Consider the following 21428-nt stretch of genomic DNA (forward strand, 5'->3'; position numbering starts at 1 on the left):
CTGTTATGAATATCTGATTTTTAATGAAAACCTGTTGTGAAAGCATCTAGACATTTGTGGTTTGAGAACACTAGTTTGGTACTCAGCTTCTTCTTCTTCTTCTTCTTCTTCTTCTTCTTCTTCTTCTTCTTCTTCTTGTTCTGCTTCTTCTTCTTCTACTTCCTTTTCTTCTTCTCTCCCTCCTCCTCCTCTTCCTCATCTTTGTTCTCCTCTCCTTTCTTCAAAATATATCTACTTATTATGTATATGAGCTGCAGGCCAAAAGAAGGCACTGGATCTCATTACTGGTGGTAGTCAGCCACCATGTCGTTTATCGGAATTGTACTCTGGATCTTTGGAGGAGCAGACAGTGTTTTTAACCTCTGAGCTATGTGTCCATTCCCTCTGGTCCCTGAGCTTCTATATTAACTTTATTTCCAGTGATTGCTTACTTTCTTTGATGTATTTTTCACTGCTGACTTAGTATGAATAACCTCACACATCTGTTCCCAGGAAATTTACTTCCTCATTTGAACACTAGTTTGCACAGGTTCCTACATGCAAGAAAAGCTGCCCATGTCTTATAAACCATGGCTTTGCAGTGAGAACTGAAATGCAGTAGACAGGCAGGGCCATCAAGATGGAGTCACAGACACAAGTCTTCATATTCCTGCTACTTTGCATGTCTGGTGAAACATTAAATATATTATGATATCTTAAAATGATTCATTTGTAGAGAAACAGCTATTTCCTATAGGAAGGAAATCAATAATATGCAGGTGATGCCTTTAGAAAAGACATTTTAGATTTGAACATTTGTATGATGAACTCTTTGTGTGTATATATGTATATTTATCATCTATTTCTGATTTCAGGTACTAATGGAAACATTGTGATGACTCAGGCTCCCAAATCCATGTCCACATCTGTAGGAGACAGGGTCATCATAACCTGCAACTCCAGTCAGAATGTGGCTAGGAGTATAGACTAGTAGCAGCAGAAAGGAGGGCAACCTCCTAAACTGCTGGTCTACTGGGCATCCACTCTGCACAATGGGGGTTACTGATCACTTCACAGGCGGTGGATCTGGAATAGATTTCACTCTCACCATCAGCAGTGTGCAGGCAGAAGACCTGGCAGTATATTACTGTCAGCAGAGTTACAGCTATCCTCCCACAGTGCTTCAGACTACAACACAAGCCTCCTTTAGAGTTTCATCACTGGAGTACACCACACACAGCCATAAGCCTTTACACTACCGCCTTTGCCTATGAGGTGCTATTCATGATTAGTTGGTGCAAAGTTCAGTAGAAAGTTCCTGAACAAATGGCCTTTTAGATAATTTGAATTGTAAGGTCTTTATGGCAAAAGAAGTAAAGACAGTTGTATGTTCTAAACATTTTTTTCTTATATACAAATTCTGTGCATTGAACATGATAATTTCATTATCTTATATTCCGGAGTGTCAAAGTTCAACCTGAGTCTCCATGGGCTGAAGTCAAGAGCTGAGCTGGCTCTATTCACACTGGAGGCTGTGATAGAAAACATGGCTTTTGTTTTGCTCAGCTTTGAGAAATTTTCCTCATTCTAGAACTCCTTGCAATTTTCCATATATGGCCCATATATGTTGACTTTCATAGAACAAATATCTAAAACGTATATCATATTTTTTGTCAATCTTCATCACCACTGTTTCTGACACCTCTTTCTGTCCAACTAAGCTCATTACTTTTTCTGTCCTCACATATTTTCTTTCTTTTTAAAAAATATATTTAATTAATTTATTCATATTACATCTCAATTGTTATCCCATTCCTTGTATCCTCCATCATCCCTCCCTCCTATTTCCCCTTACTCCCCGCCCCTATGACAGTGACTGAGGGGGGCCTCCTCACCTTTATATGCTCATAGGTTATCAAATCTCTTCTTGGTAGTCTGCCATCCTTCCTCTGAGTGCCACCAGGCCTCCCCATACAGGGGACGCGGTCAAATGTGGGGCAGCAGAGTTTGTTTGAAAGTCAAACCCCACTCTCCATTCAACTGTGGAGAATGTCCTGTCTAATGGATAGATATGGGTAGGGGTTTGACGTTTACTGCATGTATTGTTCTTGGCTGGTATCTCACATATTTTCATGTGACACGTACATATACTTCCCGTCTCTCTCTCTCTCTCTCTCTCTCTCTCTCTCTCTCTCTCTCAGACACACACACACACACACACACACACACACACACACACACACACACACACAGGATTATGTATCTATGTCAATCTACAATCTAGAAGTCAAAGAACACAAGATGATGTCACAAAATCCCACCCATCTCTTCCGAAGCACTGGTACCTCAGGAATTGGCACCACACTCAGCATTTAGCACCTGTTTTGAGAAACAGAGGTAGATCAAGGACAGGAGTCTATTAAGTTAAGGACATGTTCTCATGATTACTCCAAACACCGTACAATGATCTGCATGTAAATAAGCTCTCCTTAGTTGGGTTACTCTGTCCACAGTATGAGCACAGATGTGTCAGGTGTACATGAAGAAAATCATTGGCTTGCGTGGACCATGCTAGCTTCATTGTGATACAGCATCTTAGGAAACACATGAGAGAAAGGAAGACTTAGTTTACCTTACAGCTTCAGTTCATGGTAGTTTGCCTTCACGGTTGTGGGTCAAAGGGTGAGACTGAATAGTGAGTCAAGTGTATGCTGTTCACCTCATGGCAATGGGAAGACAAAGAAACTAGAAGAGAGTATGGACAGCCATGCATTCCTTCATTTTGTCCTCTTCTTCCTTCTGTCCTTCTTTCCTTCAGTCCATCCATTTGTCCTTCTTTCCTTCTGTGCTTCCTTCCTTTCTTATTTCCCTCCTTCTCACTTTCTTTCTTTTAAAATTCTTCTCTCACAGATTACATTTCAACCATTAATTCCTCTCCCAATACATTTCTCAGCACCACCAATTCCTTTATCCCCCAGATCCACTGACCCCCTGTCTCTGTCAGAAAAAAGAGCATGCCTCCCAGGGATAGCAACTGAACAAGGCATAAGAAATTACAATAAGACTAGCTGGGCACAAACCCTCATACAAAGCAGAATGAGGCAACACAATAGGAGGAAAAGCATCCCAAGAGAGGGAAAATTGTCAGAGATACTCCCCATTTTCACTGTTAGGATTCCCACAAGAACACTAAGGTACACAGTCATAACATACACAAATAATAATTAGATCAGACCCATACAGTGTTCAAAATTGTTTTTTCAGTCTCTGTGAGCCCCTGTGATCTTGGTGGGAGGCATATTCTGCGTCTATGGACTCTAAACCAAACTTCATTACTCCCAAGACATTTCCAAACTCTAGATACAACCACCCCATCATCCTCTCTTCTGCCACAATATGCTTTGTGAATATAAAATTAAAACTAACAAAGAAGTCCACATGCACTCATCACATTGCAAAACTACCAAATTATGACAGATCAGTCCAATATCTTTCCTCGAAAACCTACCAGTACTGTCGAATTGTTGGCTAAAAAGAGTCACCTAGAGGAATCAATTGATATAGAATTAAAAAGAATAGTCATAAACTTCATTAGAGAATTCAGGCAATTTAGTGGATACACAAAGAAAGAGCTCAATGGCATTAAAGAGAAAGATTAGGAGAATAAACACCTGAGTGGTAATCAAGGAAAAACAAATATAAGGCAGAAGTAAAGGACAGTGACAATCTAGGACTTGAGAAAGAAACTCAATAATGATATAGAAACGCTGAAGAAGGCTCAAGCAAAAACACAGATGGACTTGAGAAAGCAAATAGCTATATATTCAAAGGAAAGCCTCACAAGTAGAATGAATCAGAATATAGAATATCAGATTTTTTTACCTGATACCCACAGTGGCCACACTGGGCTTGCTCCAATAGGTGATTTTCACTCTCTTTTCTGTCCCCCTTACAGTCCCTCTTGTCCCATCCATGGCCCTGTTATCAGCCTGTGTTTAGAGCCCCTTCCTCTTACCTCAACTTTAGAGACTGCAAGTATTGGTACAAAATCAGAGTCCTCCTAGACTTTCATTTCTTTCTCCCCAGAGTACACCTTGCCTTACTATAACTTACTTGCAGGAGCCATTTCTTCTACCATACCTGCAACTCTTTGGGAACTCCAGCTCTATGTGTTTACAGCTTTCCCTTAGCTCTTTCCCAGAGCCTTTCTAAGCCTTTTCTCCTAGCCCATCTCTATACCTATCTACAACACACTCAACTAAGAGTCCTTTTCTACCAGGAAACCTACAGCCATGAAACTTTCCTCTGATCTAGAGATGGCAAAGAAACAAAGAAATGAAACATCTACCCAACAAGACAAGACCATTTATCAATACTTCAATCATCTTAAGTCCAGATGCCTAGACACCAAACCACAAACACAAATAGCCAACGTAAAATGCCTTCATCTGAGCTCAGTAACCCTACTATAGTAAGTCCTGAGAGTGGTAGTATAGCTGAAACCCAAGGCAAGAAACCTCCAAACAGCAATTAGGCATATAATCAAAGACCTTAAAATAATATCAACAAAACTTTAATGAAGACTGGAACAATATAAACAGTTGGATGAGATAATGAAAGCATTTCAAGACACGGCAATAGAATTTAACAAAGAAGTGGCAATGCTAAAGAAAATCCAAACTGATTGCAGCTGCAGTTCTAGAGGCCAGCAGTCACTGATGACTTCCAGCAGTTATGCCCTCTGCCCCATGACCTCAGCATGCTAGTTCCTGGGCCCTACCTCTGCCTGCAGTCCCAGAGACAACAAGCACTGGGAACTACTAGTAGTGGTAAGATCTGCCCTCTGAACTCTGCATGAGACGTCCTGAGACCTTTTTCTGCCTGAAGTTCCAGAGATAGTGGCCACTGGGGACTACCAACAGCCCTGAATTCTGTGCTGTGACCGCTTTAGCCATATCCTAGGCCTCAGTCTACATACAGTACTAGAGACAGGACATACTGCAGACAGACTACCAACTGTGAGGTCTTAACAGTGACCTCAGTGTGTGATTTTTAAGGTTTCTCCCTTTGCAGCAATTCTATAGGCTGTTTTGTTATTGGGTATTTCCAGAAGTGGCAAGGTCTCCCCATTGACTCCAATGCTCCAGTTCCTGGGCCATAGCTCTGCCTGTAGTTCCAGAGGTGGCAGCCTTTGGGGGCTACCAGTTGGAAGTTGACAATAATAAAAACAACAGAAAGCCTACAAACTCGTGGAACCTGAACAACTCTCTATTCAATGACCGTTGGTTCAGTATAGAAATATACAAAGAAATTAAAGACTTTCTGAAATTCAATGAAACTGAAGGCATAAAAATCCAAACTTATAGGAGACAATGAAAGCAGTGCTAAGAGCAAAGTTCATAGATAGAAACTTTTTTATAAAGAAATTGGAGGGATCACATACTAGTAACTTAACTGCACACCTGGAAGCTCTAGAATATAAAAAGAAAGAAACAGACCCAAGAAGAGTAGATGGCAGGCAATATTTAAACTCATGATGAAATCAATAACTTACTAAAAAAAGAGAACAGTACAAGTAATCAAGAATAGAAATAAAAGCTGATTCTTTGAGAAAATCAACAAGATATACAAACTGTTAGCCAAACTAAAGTCAGATAGATAATGTCCCAATTAACAAAATCAGGAATTAAAAAGAGGATACAATGATACTGAAGAAATAAAAAAATCTTTAGGTTTTATTTCAAAAGTCTATACTCCAAAAGACTCCAAATGAAAAGAACAATTTTCTTGGTAGATTCCATTTACAAAAGTTAAACCAAGGTCAAGTTCACAGTCTATGTAGCCCTATTACCCACTCTTAGGGATACAGAAGTAGTCATTAACTGTCTCCCAAGCAAAAAATTCTAGAGGCAGATGTTGTAGTACTGAAGCCTACCAACTTTCAAAGATGACCTATTACCAATATGTCTAAAAATTTTCCACAAAATGGAAACTGACTGAACATTGTCAAACTCATTCTATAAAGCTACAGTCACCTTGATACATAAACTAGACAAAGATTCAACTAAAAAAGAATACTTCAGATAAATCTCTTTTATGAACACTGTTATAAAAATATTCAATAAAAAACTCACAAACCAAATCAAAGAACACATCAAAAATACCATCCACCATGATCAAGTAGGCTTCATCCCAGGGTGGGACAGATAGCTCAACACACAAAAATTCATCAATGTTATCCACCAGATAAACTGCTAAAAAATATAACACAAACATCTTATTAGATGCTTTAAAAGCTTTTGACAATATCCAACACTTCTTCCTGATAAAAGTTTACAGAGATACAAAGTCCATACCTATACTTTATAAAGACAATATATAGAAAGCTAATTGCCAATGCCAAATTAAATAGAGAGAAACTTCAAGCAATTACACTAAAATCAAGGCCATGACACAGCTGTTCACTCTCTCCATATCTATTCAACATAAATCTTCAACTCCTCTGCTAGTATAATAAGACAAATAAAGGAGATCAAGGAAATAAAAATAAGAAAGGAAGAAGTCAAATTATCACCATTTGCACATGATAGTAAACATAAGTGACCACCAAAATTTTACCAAAGAACTCCTACAGCTGATAAATATTTCAGCAAAGTGACTGGATACAAAATTAACTTTAAAAAATCAGTAGCCCTTCTTTATACAAATGATAAATGGTCTGAGAAAGAAATTAGGGAAACAGCACCCTTCACAATAGTTACAAATAATCTAAAATATCTTCATGTAACTCTAATATAGCAAATGAAAGCCAAGAAATTCCAGTCTCTGAAGAAAGAAATTGATGAAGGTACTAGAAGATGGAAAAATCTCCAATGCTCATGGAATGGTAGGATTAACCTAAAAAAAATGTCTCTCTTACTGAACTGTGGGCTACAGAACACAAGCTTCAGTGTCTGCTGGTCCACAGGGCTGCCCTGAGTGTGGGTCTGTGATAAATCTGACTTCTGATCACTCTCCAGGTCAACAAAGGGACCCAGGTTCCAGGCACATGCCCAGGTGGCTTTAGATACATTTTCCAAACATGGTCAAATATGTCACGCTAAGGCACAGGACTTGCTTTCTCTGGAAGACTGAACCAAGGCCCCAGAACCTGAATAGCCATAGCCATGGGAATGTACATGGAAACCCAGCAAAATTCTCCAAGCTAGCGCTTATTACCCACATTTTGGCGGACTCCCGGGCCCCAGGGTCTCCAATGTCCAGCCAAACACTCAATAATGGGCTGTATCTATCCTCTCTTGGACTGAACTGTGGGACTGCAGAGCGCCAGAATAAGCATCTGCCGGGCCAGTGGGGAGTCCAGGGTGTGGGAACAAATTCCCCAGAGCTGAACCCAAGTCGCCTCCTGATCCAGGGAAAGGTTTGCTGCTCCCCACAGGTGAGGGGTCACAATCCATAGACACTCACCAATAAACTTTTCTCAGCAGCCAGTGAAGGACACCAGAAACTACCACCCAAGGTCAGAATCAGCAAGATGACTAAAGGTCAGTTTAAAAACACAAACAACAAAAGACAAAATAGTATGACATCTTCAGAACCCAGCTATCCCAAAGAAATCAACACTGGAAACTCAAACACGAGTGAAACACAGGAAAATGACCTCTAATCCTTCATAATGAAGATGATAATGGAAGAAATGAATAAAATCCATAAACCAATACAGGAAGATGCAGCTACCCAGACCAAGGACCTTAGAGGACATGACAGAAGCCTATAGTGAGTTAGTGAAGAAATCAATGGAAGAAATTAGGACAATACAAAAAATCAGGTGAAGAAAATCTGTAAAACATTTCAAGATCCAAAGAAGAAAATTGAAACAGTGATAAAAGCCCAGACAGAAGAAAACCAAGAATGAGATATCTTAGACACGAAAACAGGAACTGCAGAGGTAAGCATTGCTAATAGAATTCAAGATACAGAGGAGTCTTTAATCCCAGCACACCGGATGCAGAGGGTGGTGCATTGCTGTGAGTTCGAGGCCAGCCTGGTCTACAAAATGAGTCTAGGACAGCCACGGCTACAAAGAGAAACCCTGTCCTGAAAAATAACAACAAAAATCTCAGGTGTAGAAGATACAATCAAAGAATTTGATGCATCCATGAAAGAAAATGTTAAATTTGAAAAAGTCCTAACACAAAACATCCAAGACATCAAGGACACCATGAAAAGATGAAACCTAAGGATAATAGGAGTTGAGGAAAGTGAAGATACTTGGCTCCAAAGCCTAGAAAATAGTTTTGTTTTAAAATTTTTATTTACTCATTTCTTGTTTTTATTTTATAGTTATTTTAAATATTTTTACATATACATTTGTATTATTACACATTTATAAAATAAACTACATAGATCAAGAAGAACCACAAAACCATCAGGAATTACATTACTGTCCCATTCACAGTGCTTTGGCTATTTGTATTTGGCTACATTGTAGAAAACATTTTCCTATCTTAATGAATCTAAAATTCTGAATGTTAATCAATAATTATCTTATCATATCTCTATCAACATAAAAGATCCATCTAGACCTAAAAATACATTAACTCCTAAACAAGTAAGCTTAATTGTGTCACTAACCTATTTGGTCTTCATCCAACTTTTCAACTTAGGTGAAAAGTTCTGTGGATGTTTGTTAATTCCATTTGATTCATGATCTCCGTTATCTTGATTATTTCTCTATTTAGTTTGTGTCTTGAAGGTATATCCATTGGTGAAAGTGAGGTGTTAAGGTTTCTCACTATTATTGTGTTGGGATTTATGTGTGATTTAAGCTTTAAAAGTGCTTATTTTATGAATATGGGTGGCCTAGTATTAAGGGCATAGATATTCAGGATTGTACTGTCCTCTTTGTGGATATTTCCTTTGATGACAATGAAGCATCATTCCCCATCTTTCTTGATCAATTTTAATTGAAAGTCTACTTTATCAGATATTAGAATGGCTACTGCCACTTGTTTCCTGGATATGTTTTCTTGGAAAATCTTTTTCTAGCCCTTTAATCTCAGGTAATAATTATCTTTGTTGCTGAAGTATGTTTCTTGTATGTAACAGAATGCTGGATTGTGTTTCTGCATCCATTTTGTTAGTCTGTGTCTTTTTACTGGGGAGTTGAGGGCACTGATGTTGAGAGAATTAGTGACCAATGGTTGTTGGGTCATTTTTACTGTGGAGGTGGTGCTGATTGTGTTTGGCTCTGTCTGTTTTGGTTTTTCTGCTGTGAGATTATTTATATACTGTGTTTTCCTGGCCATAGTTGCCCTTATTGTGTTGGGATTTTACTTCTAATATCTTCCATAGAGTTAGGTTGGTACGTATATATTGTTTAAATTGATTTTTGTCATGGAATATCTTGTTTTCTCCATCTATGGTGATTGGGTGTTTTGCTGGCTATAGTAGTCTGGCTTGGCATCTGTGGTCTCTTTGTGTCTAGATTATATTAGTCCAAGTCCTTCTGATTTTCATGGTGTATATTGAGAAGTCAGGAGTAATTCTGATGGATATGCATTTATATGTTACTTGAACTTTTTCTTTTGTTGCCTTTAATATCTTTTCTTTGTTCTACAGATTTAGTGTTTTTATTATTATGTGGCCAGAGGAATTTTTTTTCTGATTTAGCCTATTTGGTATTCTGTAGGCATCTTGCATATTTAAAGGCATATCTTTAAGTTGGGGAAATTTTCTATGATTTTCTTGAAAACAGTTTCTGGTCCTTGGAACCTTGCATCTCCCATTTCATGTACTCATATAATATCAAAATGTCATTTTCTCATACTCTCCTTCATTTCTGAGATGTTTTGTATCATTCATTTTTCTGTTTCAATACTTTCTTTGGGAGATGTATCTATTTCTCTTCTTTTCTTTCTTTTTTTTTGGCATCAATTTCTTCAATTGCATCTTCAGTCCCTGAGATTCTCTCTTCTATCTCTTGAATTCTCCTAGTTATACTAATCTGTTTAATTCCTGATTCCTTCTCTAATTGTTCTATTTGGGAGGTGTTCTTGATTTGTGTTTTTTAAATATATAAAAAATTCCGTTTTCATGTCTTGAACAGCTTTACTCATTTCCTTCAGCCGTTTGATTGTGGTTTCCTGTTTCTCCTCGATGGCGTCTATTCATTTGTTTGTATTTTCCTGTAATTCTTGAAAGGATTTATTAATTTCCCCTTTATAATTCTCAAATAACTACACAAGCATAGCTTTAAGTTCATTTTTCTGAGATTCAGCTGCATTAGAGTATCTGTTGTTGTGTGGGCTCTGGTGGAGCTTTGTTATCCTGGATTTTGTTGTTTGTCTAGTTATCCTTTCCTTTAGGCATCTGCTCAGGTGGTTGGAATTTCTAAACTGGAAGTCATGTGGGTGAGTGCCTTTGAAAGCAGCTACTTCATTTACTGGATTGGTAGAGACTGTCCTCCTGGATCTAGATTATCAAAACTCTCCCACCTCTGATCTGGGTTTTAGTAGGGTTCCTCTGAGTACTAGTTTTCCTCAGAAGAATCACCCACAGTGTAGAACAGTGACTTAGAGGCCAAAATACTGTGTTATTTCTCCTGTGTTGATCCTTTGTTCTGCATGGGGCCTACCCTGCTCCAATATCAGAAGAGTGCAGAGTGTTTGGAGCTTGTGATGCCCAACCCAGGGTGACATCCAGCCACAGTGGGGATGAGTGTGGATGTTGGGGATTCTTCTTATCTACTGAAATATACTTCAGTCTGAGAAGTCCCCAAGACTTTAGTTGGAACAGCAACCTGTTCAGTCATGGATATTGTCGGTTCTGCAGACCTCTGTTCTCCAGAGGGTTTGTACTCCCTCCAGTATTTGGAGGAGTACAGGGTGCTTGGGGTTTGTGGCTCCCAAACCTGGGGCATGAACAGCCACAATGGAGGGGTGAGGGTGGGAAGGTTTCTTATGAACCTTCCCAATTGTTAAATTTGAGAAATCCCCAGGACTGTGTTTTGGAATAATAGCTCAACTATTTTGGTGTGCTGTGCCATGCTGTGTTGCCATTGCCCAGAAAAAATTTTCATCAAACAAATCATAGAAGAAAATGTCTTCAATTTAAAGAAAGAGATGCATATAAACATACAAGAGACCTATAGAACACCAAGTAGAATAGATCAGAAAAGAAAATCCTCCCACCGCACAATAATCAAAACACCAAATGTACAGAACAAAAAAATATTAAGAGCAACAAGGGGAAAAGGCAAAGTAACATATAATGGCAAACCTATCAGAATCACACTCGACTTCTTATCAGAGACCATAAAAGCTATAAGAGCCTGGGAAAAGGTCTTGCAAACCCTAAGAGACCAGAAATGTTACTCCAGATTACTATACCCAGTGAAACTTTTAACAACCACAGATGGAGAAAGCAATATATTCTATGACAAAGCAAATTCAAACAATACCTAAGCACAAATCTAGCCCTACAGAAGTTACTGGATAGAAAACTGCAACCCAAAGTAGCTAACTACAACCACAATAACACAGGAAATAGATAACTTCACTATAACAAAACATAAACAGACAAAAACAGAAAAACTCTACCACAACCAACATAAATCAAGGGACTTAACAGTCACTGGTCATTAATATATCTTTACATCAGTGGCCTCAACTGTTTAATAAAAAGACACAGACTAACAGAATTTATGCATAAACAATACTCAACATTCTTGCATTCAAGAAGCACATCTCTGTCACAATGATAGACATTACCTCAGGGTAAAAGGCTGGAAAAGTCTTCCAAGGAAATGGACACAAGAAGCAAGCTGGGGTAGCCATTCTAATATCCAATGAAATAGACTTTGAACCAGAATTAAACAAAAGAGGTGAGGAAAGACACTTCATTTGCATTAAAGGAAAATTCAACCAAAATGACATCACAAATCTCAACATATATGCCCCAATACAACGGCATCCACATTTGTATAAGAAACATTAATAACTCTTAAACCACACATGGATCCCCACACACTAATAGTGGGAGATTTCAACATCCCAGTTTCACCAAAGGATAGGTTAATGAAACAGAAGCTAAACTGAGAAGTAATGACAGTAACCGATGTCATGAGTCAAATGGCTCTAACAAATATCTACAGAACTTTCCACACAAGCACAAACATTATACTTCTTCTCAGTATCTTATGGATCCTTCTCCAAAATTTACTATATATTAGCTAACAAAGCAAGCCTCAAGGATACAAGAATATTTAAATAATATATTGTATTCTATCAGACCACTAGGGACTAAAACCAGACTTAAACAACAGCAGAAATAACAAAAAGCCTAAACACATATGGAAACTGAACAACTCTCTACTCAATGACAACTGGGTCAGTGAAGAAATAAAGAAAGAAATTAGGGACTTCCTGAAACTTGATGAAAATGAAGGTACAACATACCCAAATTTTTGGGACACATTGATAAGCTGTGCTAAGATGAAAGTTGGTAGCACTAAGTGCCTCCATAAAGGGATTGCAGACATTGCATACAAGCAACTTAATGAAACACCTGAAAACTCTAGAAAAAAGAAGCAGACACAACCAAGAGAAACAGAAGGCTGGACATAATCAAACCCAGTGCTGAAGTCACTATGTTGTATCTTCCGTTTCATTGAATTCTAGGAGGTTTTAATTTTTATTTTTATTTCATCCCTTACCCAGATTTCATTGAGTAGGAAGTTGTTCAGTTTCCATGAGTTTGTAAGCTTTCAGTTGTTTCTTTTGTTGTTGAGTTCCAGCTTTATTCCATGCTGGTCTAATAAGATGCAAGGAATTATTTTGATTTTCTTGTATCTATTGAGGTTTGCTTTGTGACCAAGTATACAGTCAATTTTGGAGAAGGTTCCATGAGGTGCTGAAAAGAAAGTGTGTTCTTTTGTGTTTGGGTGAAATGTTCTGTAGATATGTTAGGTAAATTTGTTTCATGATGTCTATTAGTTTCCTCGTTACTCCATTTAGTTTTTGTCTTGCTGATCTGTCTGTTGGGGAAAGAGGGGTGTTGAAGTCTCCCACTATTAATTTTTGGGTTTTGATGTATTGCTTAAGTTTTTGTAATGCTTCTTTTTACAAATGTGGATGCGTCTACATTTGAGGCATAGACGTTCAGAATTGAGACATCATCTTGGTGTATTTTTTTTGATGAAGATGTATGACATTTCCAATATCTTTTGATTAGTTTTGGTTGAAAGCCTATTTTATCAGATACTAGAATGGTTACTCCAGCTTGCGTCTTGGGTCTGTTTGCTTGGAATACTGTTTTCTAACCCTTTACTCTGAGGCAATGTTTATATTTATTGCTGAAGTGTGTTTCTTGTATGCAGCAGAATGATGGATCCTGTTTTTGTATCCATTCTGTCAGCCTGTGTGTTTTTACTGAGGAGTTGAGGCCATTGATATTGAGAGATATTAGTGATCAGTGGTTTTTAGTTTCTTGTTTTGATGTTGGTCATGGGGGAGACAGAGAGAGAGAGAGAGAGAGAGAGAGAGAGAGAGAGAGAGAGAGAGAGAGAGAGAGATTGTGTGTGTGTATAGTTTGGATTTGTGGATGCAGAGTTAATTATTTCCTGTATTTTCCTGGGTGTAGTTAGCCTTCTTGAGTTGGGATTTTCCCTCTAGTACCTTCTGTAGGACTGTATTTGTTGTTAGGTACTGATTAAATTTGGTTTTGTCATGGAATAACTTGTTTTCTCCATCTATTTATTTTGAAAATTTTGCTGGGTATAGTATTCTGGGTTAGCACCTGTGGTTTCTTAATGTTTGCATGACTTCTGTCCAGGCCCTTCTAGCTTTCATAGTCTCTGTTTAGAAGTCAGGTGTAATTCTGATCTGTTTGCCTATCTATGTGACTTGAACTTTTTCTCTTGCAGCTTTAAAAAATACTTTTATTTTATTACAAATGTATAAAACAAACTACATACAGCAGGGAGAACCATGTGACAATCATGAGAATAATGAATTCTATACATGTTACATTCATAGTGACTTGGCCATCTGCATTTGTCTAGTTTGAAGTGTTTTTCCTGTTTTGTTGGGTCTAAATTTCTGAACGTGATTCAATATCTATCCTAACTCAACTCTAATAGCTTAACTTCTTTATCTTGATCTAAACTGAGCTTGTCCCCTAATCAGCTAAACTTGGTTGTAAAAGTATACTATCTTGTCTTGAATGTCCCTCAGAGACTTGAGAAGGAATAAAACTTAAATTCCTGAGTGAACCAGCAGTGTGGGTTAGCAGCTTCTAAAACGTATAAATTGACTTAAGACAGTTTAATTCCTGACCAGTTACCCAATACACTTTATAAAATTGGAGCCTCATCTTCAGCTTTCTGGCCTAATATCTCTGCCAGACTTGTTCACAGGACAGGAACTATTGAGTACTTGCTTACCCTGACTTGGCATAGCGTGGCTGTCGACTCTGCCTGCAACTAAGTAGCCCATTTTTGGCAGATTCTGTTTGTGGCAGGAATGAGGACAATTTACCCAGTGGCTATTTTGCCACCTTTGAAGCCATGTCCATAAGGAGGCTCTTTGATGCTCATCATCTTCTTTGAGGTCAGCTGGGTGTTGTCAGGAGTTAACTTGTCTTGTTGTCAAAGAAATTTAAGATTGTAAGAACAGGTTTAAGTGCCATATGCTGCATGTCTCTGAGGCTTTCAAAGACCTTATTCAACTATTTTAACTCATGTATTGGTAGAGTCATATCTATCTGTAAGGCTTAGGTTATATATTCTTGTGTTAAAATCTGCCAATCATTTGACATGACCATGTTTTGTATCAATATACCAAATTCTATAGCAATGACTTAAACATAACCTTCATTATGAGTAACAATTAAAGCCTTGAGTTACGGAGTAGGTTCAATCATCTAGCTTTTGTTCTGTCCCCTCTCTATGTTCCTAAATCTCCCACTTTTTCTTTTCAGCTCCCATCTCCTTGCCTACATATGTAAGATAAAGGGAGAGAGAGAGAGAGAGAGAGAGAGAGAGAGAGAGAGAGAGAGAGAGAGGGATGTTCCTGTGTTTCCCCTTATTTTTCTCTGTTTAGATAGCTGTTTAAGACCAATAATGAGTTATGACCACCTCCCGAGGAAATAAGCATTTGTACATCAAATGAGCAGACAGCAACCTATACAACCCCCTCTTTGAGGGAAAGGGGCATCACTCTTTTAAGGTTTCTTCAGGTTCAATTTGGGTACAAAATACCTTGGAGTAGGCCCCCCTAAAATTGGGGGAATGGTTAAGCCATCTAGTAATTGCATTTGTGGTTCAATTTCTAAATGTTGAGAGATTCCAGGCTTAGTAGGAGATTGCAATGGTCGTCCAAATTGGATCAGAAACTTTTTACAATGTTGTCTTGGAAGCTGTCCAACTCTGATGAGTAAAAGCAACACAGTCATCCGGGGCTTGAACTAGGAAGATGCAGGATGTCAGTGTCCATCATGCTGGGAGGAATGATTTCTGTCAGGTCTGATCCAGCTGGTTAATTTGTTGCCACTGACTGTCGCTGTCGCTGCAGCTCCCACTGCTACTGCTGCTGCCGTAAATGTTCTGCTCCCCATGAGGTCCGTGGCTTTTCTCCATGTTTGGGGGTGAACAAGTTTGTCCCTATTTTGTTCCTGGCACACTATGGTTTCTCCTGCTGTAGTGTCGTGGGGAGCTTTGTGTTCCTGCCTAAGAAATAAATCCAAATTTCTGCCTTGATTTCTCTGGCATCTAAACCAAGTCCAGACTGCTCAGCACCATCTAGCAAACTTTCCTCCAAGTTTTTATCTCATATTTTTGAGTAAATTTAACATTGATAAAGGGGAAACCTAAGGCCCCATGTAAACGATCTACTCATTACCTTTACGTATTTCATCAGAGCAAATTGATCACTTGGTTTTGTTGCCTATGAATACAAGAGGACATGACACTATTATAGATCACATACGGGAGTTCATATTTTGTGTGTCCAATCTTCTTGGTTGATTTTCTTTTTATTAGTTACTTTTCTATTGTTCTGATAAACACCATGACAAAAGCAACTTATAAAGAAAGGATTCATCTGAGGTTTCAGAGATTTACAATCCATGATATCAGAATGGAGGCAGCAGGCAGCATACATACTTGCAGGAGCAAAAGCTCAGGGCTCACATATCAAACTGTATGTATGTATGTATGTATGTATGTTTGTATGTATGTATACCATTTGTGTGCCACAACTGGAATTATAGATGGCTGAGAATCATCATGAGTGGTTTACAAGAGAAGAAAATACTCTTAACCACTGAGCTGATTCTGTATGCCAAACCTTTCTTTTTAAATATTTCTTTATCTTTTTCTTTCCTTTTCTCCTTTCCATATTTTTCTTCCCAATCCAAAATTCCCTCTCTTCTTCCCCATCATCTCCTTTCTTTCTTTTCTTCCCTTTACCCTTCTTTCATTACTTTCTTCTATTCTCCTTTCTCTGTTTCTTTTTCCTGTTGTTACAAGATACTTATTGTTTCCTCATGATTGTAATCAAAGGTAGATCTACTACTCCTTCTGTAAAACATATCTGCTATAAATATCTGTGATTTTTAAAATGAAAACCTGTTGTGAGAGCATCTAAACATTTGTGGTTTGGGGATTCTAAGTTGGTCCTTCTTAAGCTGGAGCTTCTTCTTTAAAAAATTAATTTATTTATTAAGTTTACAGTGTTCTGCCTGCATATATACCTGAAGGCCAGAAGAGGTCACCAGACCTCATTATAGATAGCTGCAAACCACCATGTTGTTTCTGTGAATTTAACTCAGGGCCTCTGAGCCATGTTCTCAGCCTTGGTCCTTGGGCTTCTACATTGGCTTTCTTCTTAGTGATTGCTTACTCTTTTTGAAGGTACTTTTCATTGTTGATTTAACCTGGATACTCTCACATGCCTGTGCCCAGGAAATTTACTTCCTCATTTGCAGACTGCTTTGCATAGCTTCATAATGCCAGTGAAGATGCCCACGTCTTATAAACCAGGGCTTTTTAGTGATGACTGAAATGCAGCAGACAGGCAGGGGCATCAGGATGGAGTCAAAGACCCAAGTCTTCTTATTCCTGCTGGTCTGGGTGTCTGGTGAGACATTAAATGTTTTATGATATCTTATAAAATGATTTGTTTGTTGAGAAACAGCTATTTCTGATAGGAAGCCAATAATAAGCAGGGAGTGCCTTTAGAAAAGACATTTTAGATGAAAACAATTGTATGAGGAAACTTTGTGTGTGAATATGAATGTTAATTGTCTATTTCTGATTACAGGTGCTGATGGGAACATTGTGATGACACAGTCTCCCCCATCCACGTCTACATCTGTAGGAGGTACAGTCTCCATGAGCTGCAAGGCCAGTCAGTATGTAAGTAGTGGTATAGCCTGGTACATGCAGAAACCAGGGCAGCCCCCTAAACTGCTGATCTACGATGCATCCACTCGGTACACTGGGGTCCCTGATCGCTTCACAGGCAGTGGATCTGGAACAGACTTCACTCTCACCATCAGCAGTGTGCAGGCAGAAGACCTGGCAGTTTATTACTGTCAGCAGTATTACAGCTATCCTCCCACAGTGCTTCAGACTACAACACAAACCTCCTAGAGAATGTTATCAGCTGACTACAACACATACTTCGCTGAGCTCTCACACTTCTCCTTTTTGCCTGAGTCCTGCCAGGCATGAATCATTGATGCAAAGTTCAGTAGAAAATTTATGAACAGTTGACATTTTAGATCCTTTGAATTAGAAAGTCTTTATTGCAAAGAAAGTAAAGACATTTGTATATTTAAATTTTTTTCTCATGCTCAAATTCTGTGAATTGAACATGATAACTCCATTGTCTCATATTTTGAGGTGCAAAAGTTCACCTTGATTCTCCATGGGCTGAGGCAAAGAGCTGAGCTGGCCTGTATTCCGACTGGAGGAACTTGGCTTTTGCTTTGCTCAGGTTTGAGAAGTTTTCCTTATTCTTGGATTCCTGGCAATTCAAGGTCTCCTTTTCCTTTCATTGGTATCTGTTAGATATTGGTATCTCCCAGATTTTGGTATGTCTTAGATGTTGGTATCTCTTAGATTTTGCTACCTCTTAGATGTTTGTATCTTAGATCTTGGTTCAGATACATATAACTCATATGGTCTTAAAAATGAAATAATAGGGGATTGTTGAGAGCCAAACCAACCCAAGGCTTTCTCAGAGACACTGATATTAGGGAAAAGGCCATTTGTTCTGTATTTTTGCTCAAGGTAGACAGGCACACTTGTCAAGGTCCAGTCTGGACATGGGGCCTGCATCTTGAAGTTATTCAAGTTTCAGTGCCTGGGAACTTGGCTTTTCCTCCTGAATGTCATGGTTATCAGTTCTGCTACAGTTGTGTCTGAGAAATCCTGTGTTTTCTTTGCTAACAGTGTCTGATTTAGCTTTCTTCTTACCTTGATCTATTACCTCATTTCAAATAGTATACAAGATGGTATATTTTTTTTACTAAACTTGCTTGACATAGGCATCAGCTCATGGAAGCTTTCCTGGTCCAACTTTTGCTTTTGTCTTTTAATTCCTCCATATGTGGTTCTTCCACTTGACAAATCATCAATCGGCATCGTTACCTTTGCAGCTTTATGTTATTGTGGGATGTTTTCTTTTCTCTATTGTTTCTTAAAATTATTCATTCAGATTACATCTGTATTTTTATCCCTTAACTTGTATCTTCCTGTATGCCCTTTATCCCTCTTTTACCCTGTAAACCTCCCTTAGGCTTGTGACAGAAAGGGACCTCCTCCCCCTTACTATATGATCACAGCCTATCTGGTCTCATCTGGTTAGCGTGTTTCCCCTTTGTCTGAGTGCCACCAGTCCTCTCCACCAAGGGGAAGTTGACAAATAAGGGGCTACCAGAATTCATGTCACAGAAAGTGCCCACTTTCCCCACAACCATGGAAAATACACTGTCATTTAGCTAGATCTTAACAGGATGTCTAGGTTTACTGTATGCATTATCCTTGGCTGGTACAGAAGTTTGTTCTTGTCCCCTGGATCTAGATCCACCATCCTTTATAGTCTTTTTGTAGGGTTCCTGGACTCTCTGGGTCCTTCGAACTCCCCATTCTTCTATACTACTCTCACCTACAGTTCAATAGTGAGTCCCAGCATCTGTCCCAATTCCCAGGAGAGTGAAGATACTCAGAAGACATCCATGTTGATTATATACCTTGTGTGTCTTTCTGTGTCTTGGTTAGCTCACTCCAGATGATAATTTTTGGTTCCATCTGTTTGCCTGCAAGTGTCAAGATTTCCTTGTTTTAATAGCAGAATAATATTCCATAGTGTAAATGTTTGTTTTCTTTTCTGTTTTCAGTTTCTTTTTCCATTCCTCAGTTGAGGGACATCTAGGTTGTTTCCAGATTTTGGCTATTACAAATAAGGCTGCTATGAACATAGTTGAGCAAATGCCCTTGTTGTGTGTTGGAGCATCTTTCAGGTATATTCCAAGGAATGAAATAGCTGAGTCTTGAGGTAGCCCTATTCCAAATTATCTGAGAAAGTGCCAGGTTGATTTCCAAAGTGGTTGTACAAGTTTGCACTGCCACCACCCATGGAGGAGTGTTCGCCTTTCTCCACATCCTTGTCAGTATGTGTTGTCACTTGAGTTTTTGATCTTAGCCATTCTGAAAGATGTAAGATGGAATCTCAAAGTTGTTTTGATTTGTATTTCTCTGATGACTAAGGAGGTTGAGTATTTCTTTAAGTGTTTCTCAGCAATTCAATATTCCTCTGTTGAGAATTCTCTGTTTAGCTCTGAACCCCATTTCTGTCTTTTTTCTTTTCTATTACATTAAAAAAATTAATTTATTCATATTACATCTCAATTTTTAGCCCTTCACCTGCTTCCTCCCATTCTTCCCTCCCTTCCACTTCTCCCCTTCTCCCCTCCCCTATGTCTGTGATTGAGGGAGACACCCTCACCCTATATATGCTCTTAGAATATCGAGTCTCTTCTTGGTAACTTGCTATCCTTCCTCTGATTGCCGCCAGGCCTCCCCATCCAGGGGATGTGGTCAGAAAAGGGGCACCAGAGTTCATGTGAGAGTCAGATCTCACTCTCCACTCAACATGTTCGTCAACTAGCTATTGGTAGGGGCTGAACCCCATTTCTTAATTGGGTTATTTAGTTTGGTTGTGTTTAATTTCTTGAGTTCTTTATATATTTTGGATATTAGCTCTTTGTCAGATGTAGGGTTGGTGAAGATCTTTTCCCAGAGTGTTGGCTGTCCCTTTGTTCTGTTGACAGTGTATTGTGTGTTACAGAATCTTCTTAGCCTCATGAAGTTCCATTCAGTAATTGTTGATCTTAGAGCCTGGGCTGTTGGTGGTCTGTTTGGGAAATTGTCTCCTGTGCCAATGAGTTGAAGGCTCTTCCCTTCCATGGACTGTCTCAGTTGGGTATAAGTTTTATAATGGGAGTTCTCAAACCATCAGTGGACAAAGATTTTGTGAGTGACAGACAGAAACAAACACAGGGGCAGTTTGAATCTGAGTGTGTTTTGCAGGCAAGCAGTCTAGATTTTTATACACATTTTTGAAATAGGGAGTTTTTTGTGGCTACATTTCCCATGGAGTAGATTCAAACGGAGCCAGTGAAGCAATAAGGCATTCTCAGTACTAAGTACAAAGAAATAATATTGTCATTTTTGAGTTATTGACTCAAATGAAACAATACAGGGTACAGAATGCAAAGTAAAGATGTGATCATTCTTAAGTTATTGGCTTGGTATCAGTAAGCATGTGCTCTCTATGTCAAATGTCAATGTTCTCTCATTTAAGGGACTTTTGCCCAGCACCCGTGTGCTGTGGGTGTGGGTACCTAGACAGTTTTTTTCTTAGTTCTCCTTTCTAGTGTCTGAGAGCCACTATTTGGATCTTTCTGAAACACTTTATTTCTTTCTAAGTCATAATATAAATTGTTAAGTAATGAATAATTCTTAGCCATGTTTCTTTTAATAAGTGGAGAATACCAGCAGACCATGGTGGTGAATACTGGGCCTGGGTGGTCCATGGCTTCAGTCTCATGTTAGCGTGTTTCATTAAAACATCATCATATTTGAAGGGTCCTGGTAAGGAGTAAGGTTAGGAGAAAGGATAAAGACAGAATATTCCAGCACAATGAGAAAAAAGGCTTCAATCAATTACTCCTGGCAGGAACATCAGACCCATTCCTGAAGGCTCTCCCTGGGAAGAGGTAGTTCCCTTGGGTTGCACAACAGCATTTGTCACACAGACTCCACCGGAGAGGGTGTGACACTTACCCACTTCTTCCTCTAACAGATTTAGTGTCTCTGGTTTTATATTGAGGCCTTTAATCCACTTGGACTTGCGTTTTGTGCATGGTGATAAATATGGATC

General features: G+C 38.8%; 2 gene segments (V, D, J or C); one reads left to right on the forward strand and one right to left on the reverse strand.

Moving 5' to 3' along the window:
• The window catches only part of LOC311588791 (Ig kappa chain V-III region MOPC 63-like), a 615711-nt gene that overhangs the window by 94310 nt on the left and 499973 nt on the right, over positions 1-21428 (reverse strand).
• LOC311588802 (immunoglobulin kappa variable 4-1-like) lies at positions 17033-17632 on the forward strand. The segment is given in 2 exons: positions 17033-17117; positions 17301-17632.

This window comes from Acomys minous (assembly GCF_964271855.1).
Source record: "Acomys minous genome assembly, chromosome: 17".
Taxonomy (NCBI): domain Eukaryota; kingdom Metazoa; phylum Chordata; class Mammalia; order Rodentia; family Muridae; genus Acomys; species Acomys minous.